Below are 14,261 nucleotides of genomic sequence, written 5' to 3'. Positions count from 1 at the left end.
CTGCTCACAGGGGTACTGGGGAGAGGTCTGCTCGGCCACAATTGATGAGTCACTGGCCAAGCAAGTGCACGCCATTAAGTTGCACAAGAAAGTTCAAGATTTAACAGGGAAATTCCAAACTGCAAAGTTTTGGCTGCTGAAAGCAAGCAAGCAAGCAAGATGCACAAATACTGTAGCACTTTCCACTTTCCATCAATTTTTAAAAGCTCGAGTAGCAAAATGGAGGTCATCAACATCTTGGATTTGACCACAGAGTTGATTTCTCCAGAAGGACCAGAAGCTCACATTGAAGGACATGCAGGTTCTTCTTCCTTTGAGATCCAAAGCTGTGAAGCATATCTCCAAGCATGACCTGGAGGATGTAGCTCTTCTGGTAACCAGTAGGACTTGTATCGAGCATGAAATCATTTAAGGGGTGTCCGCTGACGGGGGTGGTACACGACGGCATGTATTTCATGACTGTACTCTCGGACTTTCTGCAGAGGGATGAAGAAAACTGGGGATGACTCTTCCATGTAAAATCAAGTAGCTTGCATGTCCTCTGCAAGGTTTGGAGTGACCAGTCTGCCTTTCTTCAAAAACATGTCTCCGGTGAGCAGTTGGGAGAAATGGTCACGTTCGCGGCAGCAAATTTTAAGTGAGTGGAAACTCTTTGTAAATAAATGGAAAGAGAGCACATCTTATTGCATCATACTCAGTTCTCTCAACTATAGTATTGTCATCCTCAACATCCCATTGTATTATTGAGATGTTGCATTTCTAGATCAGTATTAAAGGAAAGGAGGATGAAAAGCTGCACTTCTTTGCACCGGTGATATTTTTCAAAATCATTTGCTGCTACTTTTTGGACAGAACAGGTGGTATTCACCCCATTTCATCAGGGGTGTAAAGTCTAATAAAAAGACAACACCTGATTGTGAGTGATACTTTTTTAACCAAGAGCACAGGGAATAATCGTAAAGGGCCTGTATTCCACCAACATAAAGACCTTTACTCTTTAGTGTGAATCATCCCATATGACCTTTTTCCCATCCCAATAAATCAGTGGTTCTTAATATTTTGGGCCATGGGCCCCTTTAAAAATCTGATGAAAATTGTGGACCCTCTGCTTAGAACAGAGCACATGCATATATGCGTGGAATATTTTTCATGCTATATCATGGGATTCATTCACCCCAAGTTAGAATTCCCCTGCTATAGACATAGACATAGGAGAAATAGAAAAAGAAAATTCTGGAATGGATATTCTCTGAGGCCCATCTCCATGGTGACTGTTTAATATCCCAGGTTCTAGGGCCATACCTTCATAAGGTGAAACCTGAGATACAGTTATTTTTGCTATTATTTTTAACCTCTCTTCTTGCAATGGTTTTCTGCCTTGGCCATGTGTTGGAATCATATGTAGAATATTTTAAAATCCCTGGGGCGCCTGGGTGGCTCAGTCTTTAAGCGTCTGCGTTCAGTTCAGGGCCTGATCCCAGGGTTCTGGGATCGAGCTCCGCATCAGGCTCCTGATGGGAGCCTGCTTCTTCCTCTCCCACTCCCCCTGCTTGTGTTCCCTCTCTCACTGGCTGTCTCTCTCTGTCAAATAAATAAATAAAATCTTTAAAATCTTTAAAAAAAAAGAATATTTAAAAATCACAATGTGTGCCCAAAGCCACACCCCAGATCAATGAAATCAGAATTTCTGGAGGGTAGGAGCAAAGGATCTATAGTATTTCAAGCTCCCCGATAATTTGGGTGTTAAACTGAGGTTGACAAACACTGCTTTTCTGCTTCTCCATATTTAAGAGACTAATTCTGTTAGTCTGGGCATTCCAGCCCCTGCAAACCCCTGTGTCTTCTCTGCCTTTCTGTGACACTTTCCGTGTCTTTTCTATGTGGGGTATAACAATTTCTTCTCTAAGCTAATAATTGCCTTTTTGCCTCGTTATTTAGGATGTCACTAAGAAATGTATTGTTCAGCTACCACTTAAGAAAGATTTCATTTGACTCAGAGGTTATGGTGGGGAGAACAAGAAGCAGAAGAAAACAAAAGGTACCCTGGATTATTAAACTCCATCCAATCTCATGGATATACTTTACTGAAAGAACAGAAGACAAAGAGGAGGTGGTGGCCAAAAAAAAATTCTTGAAGCTGATTTTGAAGAGGTAGGTGACTCAGTTAAATCTGCATGAGTGAAGAAGTCCAGAGACAAGGCAGAAACACTTAAGAAGTGATGCTCCTTTCATCAGAAGAGGTGAAGAGTAAGGTAAAAACTGAGTAGGTGGGATTAAGTAGGCAGGAAAAAAAGTTCCTACAAAGTCATAATTTTAGAGCTAGAAGGGACCACTGAGATACTCGATTGCTATTTCTTTCATTGTATAGATGAGAAAGCAAGCCAGGTTGGTGATGTTCCTGCCTGAAGTCTCAGCGGGTAGTGGGTGGGTCAGGCATGGGCCCAGGCCTCCTGAATATAGAGAGTTCTCTCACCTTCCATGGCTGGGAAGGTGATCACACCTAGACTTTTTTTTTTTTTTCAAGATTTATTTTAGAGAAAGAGAGAAAGCATGCATGCAAGTGGGGGTGGGAGGGACAGATGAAGAGGGAGAGCTCACATCTCAAGCAGACTCCCTGCTGAGCGCAGAGCCCAACTTGGGGCTCAGTCCCACCACCCTGAGATCATGACCTGAGCCGAAATCTAGAGTTGGATGCTTAACTGACTGAACCACCCATGCGCTCCTAAATCTAGAGACTTTTGAGAGTAAAAGGGGACAACAGGCAAACCTGGGTTTCTTTTCTTTCTAAAACTCATTTGTCATCTATATTATTTTTGCATTATCTGTCATCTTATTGATAATTGTACCATCAGTAATCCTATTGGAAAGTGGCTTGTAGCAGCTTTTCAATGACCTCCCGCTCATTTCCCAGCTCTTCTAGTTGAGAACACTGAGCAGTCAATCAAAAAAAAAGTTTGCTGGTTTTTCGTTTTTTTGGTGTTTTGTTTGTTTGTTTTTTTGAGAGAGAGCATGTGCACATGTGCGCTCATGTGAGCAGGAGAGGGGCAGAGGGAGAGAGAGAGAATCTTAAGCAGGCTCCATGCCCAGCACAGAGCCCCACATGGGGCTCCATCTCACAACTCTGAGATCATGACCCATGAGATCATGACCTAAGCAGAAACCAAGAATCAGACCTTTAACGGACTGAGACACCCAGGTGCCCCTAGGGCTGGGTTTAAATATCTGCTACTTATGGGTCAGTGATGACAATGGCACCTCTAGTCAGTTTTCTGTAGGTGCAGCTGTTACATTAGCCTGTTAAAAATTTACTCTTTGGGGACCTTCCAAGAACAGAGTGCATTTCCTTATGTGAGAGTAATGCTGTTTCTAAATGGCTAATTGTATATGTCTCCTGCACCATCTGTTTATTTGTTTTTTTTCTAAAAGGGTCCAAGGTAGTTACTAGACTCGGAGATACTTGGCAAACCCCTTTGTAATCACTGTACTGATAGAGAGTGAATTCCTGTTATAAAACTTAACCTAGGCTTTTTGGGACTCCATTTCTAATGAACCTTGGGACCAATCAGGAGCAGGACTCAGTCAAGTGCATACAATCCTTATAAAATACATAGATTTCAGTCATCAATACACCAATGTCCACCCAGTTGCTGTGGCCTCATTTTCAGATTTCTTAACATAGCAGCTGGTTAATTCAATTATCTTAATTCTTAGTGGCTTATCAGCCATTGGCACCCTTCAGTTTGCTGTTACAGTAGACTTTTGCTCTACAGAAGTAGCTTAAGCCCCTGTATTCCTGGATGTGTCAGGAGTTTAGCTGAGGAACTATCTTCCAACTCTGATGGAACTATCACTATCTGATCATGTTGTCTTGGTTTTTATTAGCCTCTTTCAGACACAGCTGTACTTTCCCTTGGATGATTTACTTGGGGCCATGAAGCCTACAGTGATAAGAGAGGTTCAGTTGTGGAGGGGCTTATCCGTGCTGGAGGAAAGTCTTCTTAGGTTGGAAAGGACCTTAGTAGGGAACATAGGTGGGACACTAATAGCATTCTCACGTGACCTTCCAAAGAATCACACCTTTTCCCTTCTGCAACTTGGTAGAGATGGCAAACTTCACGGTGGTGGAGGAGGTTAAACTGTGGAGGTGGTTGCTTCAAATAGCATTTGCAGAACGGTGTCTTATCTAATTTCCCTCGCTAAAAGCAATTTTGAAGTTTAACTTCTGTTGTAGCTTTATTGCTTTCCAAATTAAGAAGTTATTAAATTTAAATTTTTATTGCAAAGCTACCAACATACCATGTCAGAGAGGTTTTTGCAGGTCTATTAAGTATAAGCCGGATTCGATTCATTAAGCTCTCAATTTTCTCCAAAGCCGTCTCCAAGTGTTTGTGGAAGCATACATAACCTTTCTTGGGGGGAGGTGGGAGTCTGTCCAAGGATGAGGGGTACAGTCATACCAGGCCTCATTTGGGGGCTTCATAGATGGGTTTACATATTTTACCCCCAAGGGAATTTCTACTCGGTCAGTTATAGTTTGATTGTTTTCAAAATGTGTGTGTGTTGAGGTCCTATCTTCTGTAACTGCTCTGGGTCAAGGGATGTGACTGAGATAAACAGTAGTTTGGTGGGATAATGGAAAAAACTGGCTCCTAGTTCCCAGACTCTCCACAAACTAGCTGGGTGAACTCAAGCAAGCTGCCAGAGTTTCATACCAATGCCTTAATCTCTTAGAACCCCAGTGTTCTCATTTCTCTCAATAAAGGTCTCTGTGAGATAACAGACATGACAAATAAAGCTAATGTACTGGCCCAATGCAGAAAACCAGCGCAGATCTTGTCATGCATAATAACATGAGAAGGGAAACCTGAATTGTGGTGAAAACTGAAATGAGCAGGCCCGTGGCTCACTCAAAAATTTGGAAGGTGAACCCAGGAAGACCCGCATACACTTTCCCCCATGTTCCAGGCTGACTTTCCAGTGTTCTAGGCAGACTCACTGTTGGACCAGGCTTCGAATTCAGAAGTGCTACCATGGAGGTAAGAAATTGTGAAGTGTGTGTCGGTATCAAAGGTTATTTCCTGAATGGTTAAGTGACACTTGTATTCTTTGTTGCCTGAGGGGCCTAGAAGCAACTTGGACTGGCCTTGGATATGTAGAACAGGATCCAGTAATCAATATTAGAGGACCCCTAGGTTCTTGAATGTATTCAGACCCAATTGCTTATCTGAATAGTTAGTGCAAAACTGATGAATAGAAGGTCTGATAGAAACATGTCGAAGGATTTGGTATTTGGGGTTGAATGTTCCATTGCTAAGAAGGTATGTAAGGAAGGAAATGTGAGTAATGAGGACTCATGGAAGTACTGTTTCATCACTGTTGTCAATGAGACCAGAGGAATGATGAAGGACGGCGCAGGATGTCCAGCCAGGAGGCTAGGAAGAACTATTAGCATGGAAGAATTTCTCATGACCTGCTACAGAATGCCTTGAGCTAGATACGAGTAGGGAGTGGGCAATGGCAGGATACAATAAACCTAGTATCATGGATGTCCACAATAAGGTTAAAACACAGAAACAACAGCTTAAGCCCGGAAGTGCCTTATCACATATTGGGGCAGAGTTGTGCACCAACTTCTGGGAAGGAATACAGGAGCGATACTAACTGACAGTATGGTTAGGAATGAGTAAGGAACAGCTTCTAGTGTGTCCAAATCGATCTCTATTGCAACTCAAGAACAGCCTTTATTTGTAAGCAGTCATGACTACACATATTCTAACATCTTTGTTTCGCCATCTCAATAAAAAAAGAGAGAGAGAGAGATTTACTTACAACTTATGTGGAAGTCACTGAATCTATGGGTGGTGACGTGCTAATAAATGTCTAACCACCAGCTTTCTGGTGGGGGCAGGAAGGGGTGTAGGGGGTGTTGGGAGGTGGGCTAATTTCTAGCATTTGCTGTTTTCTGAGGTATAAATATTCCCATCATGACCAATTTCTACTATATAGATGCAGTAGATGTAAATAACCCCAAAAGCATAGAAAATAGTAAAATGGTAAAGTAATTAGGAAGTAATGAGATCTGAGTGTGTATTATCGTTTTTCATAATATAAATAATTTGATTGTTACTATATAATTTTTAATTTTTAATAATGTCTTTTTTTTTTAAAACCAGCTTGAAAAATTCCTAAAAATTTAACAACCAGCTCTTGAGAGACAATCTGAGGTGGTTTTAGCACACCATTGCCTACGGGTGAGAGAACATCAGAGCATCTTTAAGGAAAGATAAAAAGAGAAAGAAATAGCAGTGAAATATTTCTTTATTCATGAAAAAAATACGGAGAAATGTGGGTTTAGATCCTTCTCCATTCAAATTAATACTTAACTAGAGACTGATTATGCTAAAATAATGCTGGCTTAAGGATCAATGTCTGTTGTCCCATAAGTTTGGGGAATGCTTCATGTTAGATCTCATTTGCTGCAAATTCATGATGTACACTTAAAAACTACATAGTAACGGAGCCCCTGGGTGGCTCAGTCGGTTAAGTGTCTGTCTTCAGCTCAGGTCATGATCCCAGGGTCCTGAGATGGAACCCCTCATTGGGCTCCCTGCTCGGTGGCAAACCTGCTTTTCCCTCTCTCTCTGCCTCTCCCTCCGCATACAAGTGCTCTCTCTCCCTCTCTCTAAAGTAAATAAATAAAATCTTTTTTAAAATTACATAGTAAAGAACACTTTTATACCTACTGTGCCCCAATTTTTTGACTGTAGAATCCTTTTTTCCTCCATAGAGTACTTAATATTTCATGGACAACAGATTGAAAACACTGCTCTGTGGGTATGAGTTAAGTATCATGTCCCTCAGTATTTGTTATTAATGACTTCAATCAGGTATTTTATAGCATGTCAATCAAATGTGTGGATATACTAAATCAGTGATTCTCAAATTTGACTGTTTATCAGATTCACATAGAAACTTGCTTGCTAATTTATTTAAATGTAAAACATGATGCTTTATTTTATTAAGTAGGCTCCATGCCCAATGTGGGGTTTGAACTCATGACCCTGAGATCCAGAGTCACGTGCTTTACTGACTGAGCCTGCCAGATATCCCTAAAATATGACGTTTTAATATACATATATAAAATATGATGTTTTAATATACATATATACTAGTCAAGCTAATTAGCATATCCATCTCCTCACATAGTTACAGCTTTGTGTGTGTGTGTTTGTGTGCGTGGTGAGAGCATCTGACATATATATATATGTATATGTGTGTGTGTATATATATATATATATATATCACATTTTCTATATCTATATATATATGCCACATTTTCTTCATCTACTCTTCCCCTGACAGACACTTAGGTTGTTTCTATATCTTGGATATTGTGAATAATGCTGCAATAAATATGGGAACACAGATACCTCTTTGAGGTATTAATTTCATTTCCTTTGGATACATACCCAGAAATGGGATAGTTGGATCATATGGTTGGAAGCTTCTTAAAGGACCTACTAAATCAGAATCTTTGGAGTTGGGACCTAAAATCTTCCCTGTCAGACATGTGAACTACCTGCAATATCTTTGGTTGTTGTAGACTCCTTTTTCTTAATAATTTGCTAATGTGGGGGTGCCTGGGTGGCTCACTTGGTCAAGTGTCTGCCTTTGGCTCAGGTGGTGATCTCTAGGTCCTGGGATTGAGTCCCACATGGGGCTGGGGGGGGGGGTCCCTGCTCAGCAGGGAGTCTGCTTCTTTCTCTCCCCCTGCTTGTGCTCTCTCTCTCTCAAATGAATAAATAAAATTAAAAAAAATAATTTGCTAATGTGGGGGCACCTGGGTGGTTCAGTTCATTAAGCATCTGCCTTTGGCTCAGGTCATGATTCCAGGATCCTGGGATCGAGCTCCTCATTGGGCTGCCTGCTCAGTGGAAGGCCTGCTTCTCCCTCTCTCTCTGCTGCTCTCCCTGCTTGTGCTCTGTCATTCTCATTCTCTCTCAAATAAATAAATAAATAAATAACATCTTTAAAAAAATAATCTACTAATGTGTAATGTATAAATTCTTACTGATACTTGTGAACTCAGGGGACTTTAGTTGTAAGAACTTATCAATGCCTTAATACATTTGAAATTCTCTTAAAAAAATTTTTTTAAGATTTTATTTATTTATTTGACAGAGAGAGAGACAGCCAGAGAGAGAGGAAACACAAGCAGGGGGAGTGGGAGAGGGAGAAGCAGGCGTCCCACTGAGCAGGGAGCCTGATGTGGGCCTTGATCCCAGGACCCTGGGATCACACCCTGAGCCGAAGGCAGATGCTTAATGACTGAGCCACCCAGGCGCCCCTTAAAAAAATTTTTGATACCAAATTTTAAGCTAAAAAGTCACTGGAATAATAATAATCTCGAAAGAATTACAGCTACATGGCTTTTTGGATTTTCTCTATACATTTTTCATAATTTCTATGAACCGTTCATCAAATTGTAATCAATAAAATTTCAATAACGAAGGAAACAATAATAGAGAATAAGACCTTGTATTTGTTTATCCAAATATTTATCAAGTTCCTACTGTGTTCCAGAGATTACATATCAATCTGAAAAATGAGCCATTAGAGAAGAAGATTAGGGAGCTGTGTGTTAACAGCTAAGCATGGAAAAGGGCCCAGGTTACAATACGTGATTGTCAAATCCAATGGACTCTTGACTGCATTCATGGAAACATGGTTTTCAGATGAGAGCAAGTAACAGATGTGTAATTGTTGGGCCTGAATTGTTGTATTTAGCCCTGGTCATGATTATATGAGGCATTTGGAACAACTGGACTATATGCAGAGGATAATGACTGAGATAATGCATTGATACATAGATCAAAGCTGGATCAAGGCAGGAGACTTTAATGAAGCTGAGGTGATGATTATGGAGAAGAGAAAATTTGGGAGATGCAGTTATATTCTATTATTCAAATGACCTTCATATTCATGTTAAAGATGTCCCAGATGGGAAAGCCAGGGTCTGTAGAATAAAGTTGCAATGAAGTGCATTTCTATACAATATAGGGAAGAATTACTAAGTGATTATAGCTGCCTAAAATCAAAGAGATCTTATTCATTGATTACTTAAAGGTTTTTTTTGTTTTTTTTTTTTAAGATTTTATTTATTTGACATAGAGAGAGACAGTCAGCGAGAGAAGGAGCACAAACAGGGGGAGTGGGAGAGGAAGAAGCAGGCTCCCATCGGACCAGGGAGCCCGATGTGGGGCTTGATCCCAGAACCCTGGGATCAGGCTCTGAGCTGAAGGCAAACGCTTAAGGATTGAGCCACCCAGGCGCCCCTACTTAGAGGTTTTTAAGCAAAGGTTGAATGAACACTGGAAGGCGTGTTAAATAGGGAGTTCATCGTCATGAGAATTGAGCTACTTAGTCCCTAAAGATCCTTCCCATCTTGAGCCTGTATGCTTCTATTACTTAGGCATAAGACACATGCCAGTGTCATAGGTAAACTCAAATGCCTCCTTAAAAGTCTACAGCATGGAAGTAGACTTATACATCAAACAAATAAGCTGTTTGGATAATAGTTTTTCTACATTGCAGAGCATTTATAATCATTTAATAAACAATACTGAAAATAGATTTCAGAGATAATGTTTAATTTCACAAGGTTTGTATTTTAGATTGAAGAGATATTCAGCTTATGTATCTATAGTCTGTATCTCCAATGAAAGCATAAAACAAGATTTTCGGTTGCAATTTACAAACTCAAGGTAATGGAAAGAATTTACTGATCTTTTCTTCATCTTTAAATATGCACACTGCTATGAATACAGTTAGAATGAATTACAAGTTTTATTTTAATGTGGAATATCTATAACATAGATTTTATCATCAGGCTCTAATACCAGCATTAGAATGGACTTTTAAAGAACTTTCAAGCTAAAGTTTATTCTTTCCCTTAATATTTATTGATTATAGACAATTGAGAGAAACACAAATGTCAAAGAAGAAAAAATTACCATTGTGCCACGGCCTAGAGACATTTCTGTGAACACCTTGGTACATTTCCTTCCTGTCTTTTTTAGCTCCATGTATTTTGTGTATGTTTGTTGTACATACTTATGATCATATTGTATTTGTATTTTGTATCCTGTTCCTAAAGCATAAGCAATTTCCTCTGTTTTTACAAACATTTGACTACATAATAATCTTCTTGGTAGATTCACTATTGTTGTTTTTTTTTAAACACCTGCTAGTGTAGGATATTTTAGTGATTTGATAGTGCGTTCTATACCTTGAACATTGTGATGTGAATTGTCTATATAATCTAGACTCTGTGGGGTTTGGGGAAACTGCTTTGTAGGCCAAATTTGTAGATATCGAGAAAGTATGTAAGAAGCTGACATCTGCTTATAAGTTTCCCTATGAAGCCCTTGAACTTGTTCCATGTTAGAAAGCATGGCTGTGATTAAGTTTGCCAAAATTTTAAATTGTATCATTTTCTTTCTTTCTTTCTTTTTTTTTTTTTTTTAAGATTTTTATTCATTTGACACAGAGAGACAGCCAGCGAGTGAGGGAACACAAGCAGGGGGAGTGGAACAGGAAGAAGCAGGCTCCCAGTGGAGGAGCCTGATGTGGGACTTGATCCCAGAATGCCGGGATCATGCCCTGAGCCCAAGGCAGACGCTTAACGACTAAGCCACCCAGGCGCCCCTAAATTGTATCATTTTCTAATCAAGGGCTTCTCCTACTACCCTTGAGTTTATGGTCTTTTTTAGACACCCCTAATTTTAACTGCCTAGAGGAGAGAAGCATCTAGACAGTGCCACTTCTCATTTAGTGTAGAGGAGAGTTTGTATTCATCTTCACTCCAAGGAAACAAATAACTTTCAAGTGATTCTCCCCTCCTTATATGAAATGCTTTAAAAAGCCAGCTTGCAAAACCCCACTGGTGAGTCCCATTAGCTCCATTCTGCTGGTGAGATTGTAGGTGCCCTTAATACCTCTCAGTTTAGATTGGAAGCAAAACACCTCCAGGACTTACAGATTCTCCAGGACCTCATCAGGAAAACCTCGAATTTTCCTCTTGGTGTGCCTAGGCTGTACTCAGTTCTGCAGGGAACTATTACTTTATGCATCTTACACATCGTCAGGTGTTGAAGTTCTGGCTAGGGGCTTAATGACAAAATGTTTGCATGAAGGCCTGTGGATCATGTGGTTGAGGAATGATGTCCTATGGGATTCTCTTGGATAATATGTATTCAGGGACAAAGGAGCAGTTGGAAATAATTGGGATGAATCCATCTCTAAGCAACTTACATATTTAACCAACTATGCCTAATAGATGTAGATCAGAATGACCAACGTAATTTGTAAAATGCCTCTTTTTTCCAGGGTTAAGAAGGGTAAGTGAAAACATTTATGACAGGGTAAGCTTTAAGGAGGCAATACTTCAGTGGTTTTCTTCCCAAGCCAGAGAGATTTATTCATTCATCCGTTAATCCAACAAATTATGTGGCTGGTGATATGGAGATGAATAAGACATACTGCCTTCCTCAAAGAACTCCGTCTAGTAACAGACACATATTTAGATAATTTTAACATGATCTAGTAAGAGTAAAGTACACTAGATTTTATGAGAATATTTCAGAAGTGCACCCACCCCAGCTTAAGGTAGCTAGGGAATGAGGGAAAATATCAGAGAAAGCTTTCTGAAGGCAGTTACATCAGAATTGGTTTTTAAAGAACCAGGAAGAGTTTACAGGCTGAGGAAGGAAAGAGAGACAGGCACGTGGGACTGTTGAGGCAGGGGTGGGATGGTGCCATTCCAGGGAAAAACCAGCACCAGCCAAGGTATAGAGCTTGACGTGGAATCAAGACTTATGTTCTGGCAGTGCTTGTTTGAAATGCTTACTAGACATCTGTAGAAATGTCAAGCAGGCAGGTAGAGGTATGCATATGCAGTTCTAGGGTGAGGACACCTGGAGATCTAGATTTGGCAGAGACTGGTATATACATGGTATATACATCTGTAAATACTAAATGAGGTTGCCTGGGATAGAGAAGTGTATGCAGAGGGTGGAGGGGATTAGGAGACACGTCACCCTAATATTTAAAGAGTGGTCCGGGAGGAGGAGCCAGCAAAGGAAACTAAAAGGGGTGTCTAGAAAGATTGAAGGTAAACCAATCATATAAAAAGCAAAAAAGGGTCTCAAAAAGCATGGGGCGATGAGTGGTTTCAAATATTATTGGGAAGTAGAGAAAGAAAAAACCAAAGAAGTGACCGTTGGATTTGGTTACATGGAGATCATTAATGACCTTGACAGAAGACGTTTCCAGGAAATGATAAGGACAGGGCCCTAGTAAAAGATGGAAGATAGAATGTAAGATAAGGAAGGAGAGACCAACAAAAATAACCCTTGTCTTTGGGCTACTAGGTATTCTGGCCTCTCTCCTTAAGGGCCATTCAGAAGAAAGGGAGGCAGTTTGTGACCTTCTGAAATAATTGCTTAGGGTCACCAATCCTTGATTATTAGACCCATCTCAGCTTGTCCCAAGGCATGTAGTACCCTCAAGAGTTCGCACAATGTTCTTAGAACAGCACCCAGCACATAGTGCTATATGAACTTCTGTTATAATTATCCTAGTTTCTAGGCAAGCTTTATTGGCTTCTAAGAAGAATGAATTTATGTAGACCAAATTATTTTTCAGGAAGTGTGAAGATACAAATCTTATGCATAGCAAAAACTGAAGCATAAAACAGGAAAGAGACTTGTGTATAGGGGTGCCAGTCCTCTAGTTTAATGGCCTATTCTCTCTCTCGCTCTCAGTTCTGATTAAGGTTCACTAGAGAGTCTAGGATTGAATTATTAAACAATGGCACAGAAAATAAAGAGGAAAACGAATAGTAAGGCATAGGTAGAGAAATACTTTTATGAAATCAACCAAAATAGAAGTAAATACAGCACACAGTGCTTTAATGTTTTGTACAGGTAGCTGAAAGATGACAGATACAGGGTGGAAGTTTAGTTTTGGTTTATTCATTGGTTGAGTGAGAAATACTAACATACTAACACAGAAATGGAGGAATAATAATCCAATGGTGCAGTTTTTCTGTGTGGAGACATTCTGAAACTTGTTTTACAATGGAACTGTTCTAGAAATCAAGAACAAGGTAGGAAGTGGAGATATGGAGAGGAGGTGTAAATAATTGTAAACTTCCCCTTAGTCTCTGAATGTCTGATCATTCCTTTCAGCCTTCAGGTCAAATTCTGGATATTTTTACAGGTATTTGTCATGTGCAAAATGTGGCTGTCTGTCTCCTAGGAGCATTGTGGGGATTGAGATATGTAGAGTGTCGGGTAGTATATAGCGACTGCATCATTAATGTGTCTTTCAATGAAGTACGTACACTAACCCTCTTGGATGATGACTGGTGTTTCCTGTTTTTTTTTTTTCCTTTTACCTCTCAACTCTGTTGAAGATGCTTTCAACACAAATCTAGTAATAACAGCAGCAAACATTTATCATGTACTCTAATTAAGTCACTTAATCTTTGAAACAATCCTATGAGGTAGGATCGTTACCCTCATCTCATGCATGGGTCAGCATTTGGCAGCCGGGCTTCAGAGCCCAGCTCTTTCCTTAACCACCGCTTCCACTCTTTCAGCTGGACAAACCTGGGCCACTTTTTTCCGCCATGTCTGCTACTGGCAAACTCAGTTTTTCTGTTCGGAAAACCCTCAACTGCTTTCAGTCGCCAAGGACTCTTGCCTCAGTTCCTGGGGCCCATGAGAGGGCATTTAATTCACCTACATGGAACCAGGCCAGCGGCGTCTTTCTCAGACCCGCGAACTTTCCCCTTGGCCGAGCCACCAAGTCTGCACCCTCAGTCCTTAATTTCACTGGCCACAGAGTCACTATTTTAAGTAGAAACACGGTAGGCTCAAAGACACAGGATCCCACGAATCCCCGCGAGCGAGCACAGTAACTGCACGGCTGAGCCCGCCTCGGAGCCCAGGCACAGGCGCGAGGGTTTGGGACACTGTGATGTGCACCGGAGCGGGGACTGGGCCGAGGACGGAGGGCAGAAGGGGTACCGCCAGACTTCAAACCAGCAGCGCGCGGGATAGGGCGCGGCGCAGGCCTAACAGGCGGGGACGCAGTACGGGGCGGGGGAGGAAGGGGCGGAGGCCGGGAGCCGGCTAGCTGCTCCCCGCCCCTCCCCCTCTGGTCTCCGCCCCGGCCCTCGCCCCGCCCTGCCCGCC

Source organism: Ailuropoda melanoleuca, chromosome 5 (genome assembly GCF_002007445.2).
Source record: "Ailuropoda melanoleuca isolate Jingjing chromosome 5, ASM200744v2, whole genome shotgun sequence".
Classification (NCBI taxonomy): Eukaryota; Metazoa; Chordata; class Mammalia; order Carnivora; family Ursidae; genus Ailuropoda; species Ailuropoda melanoleuca.
Note: the sequence above shows the minus strand (reverse complement) of the source record.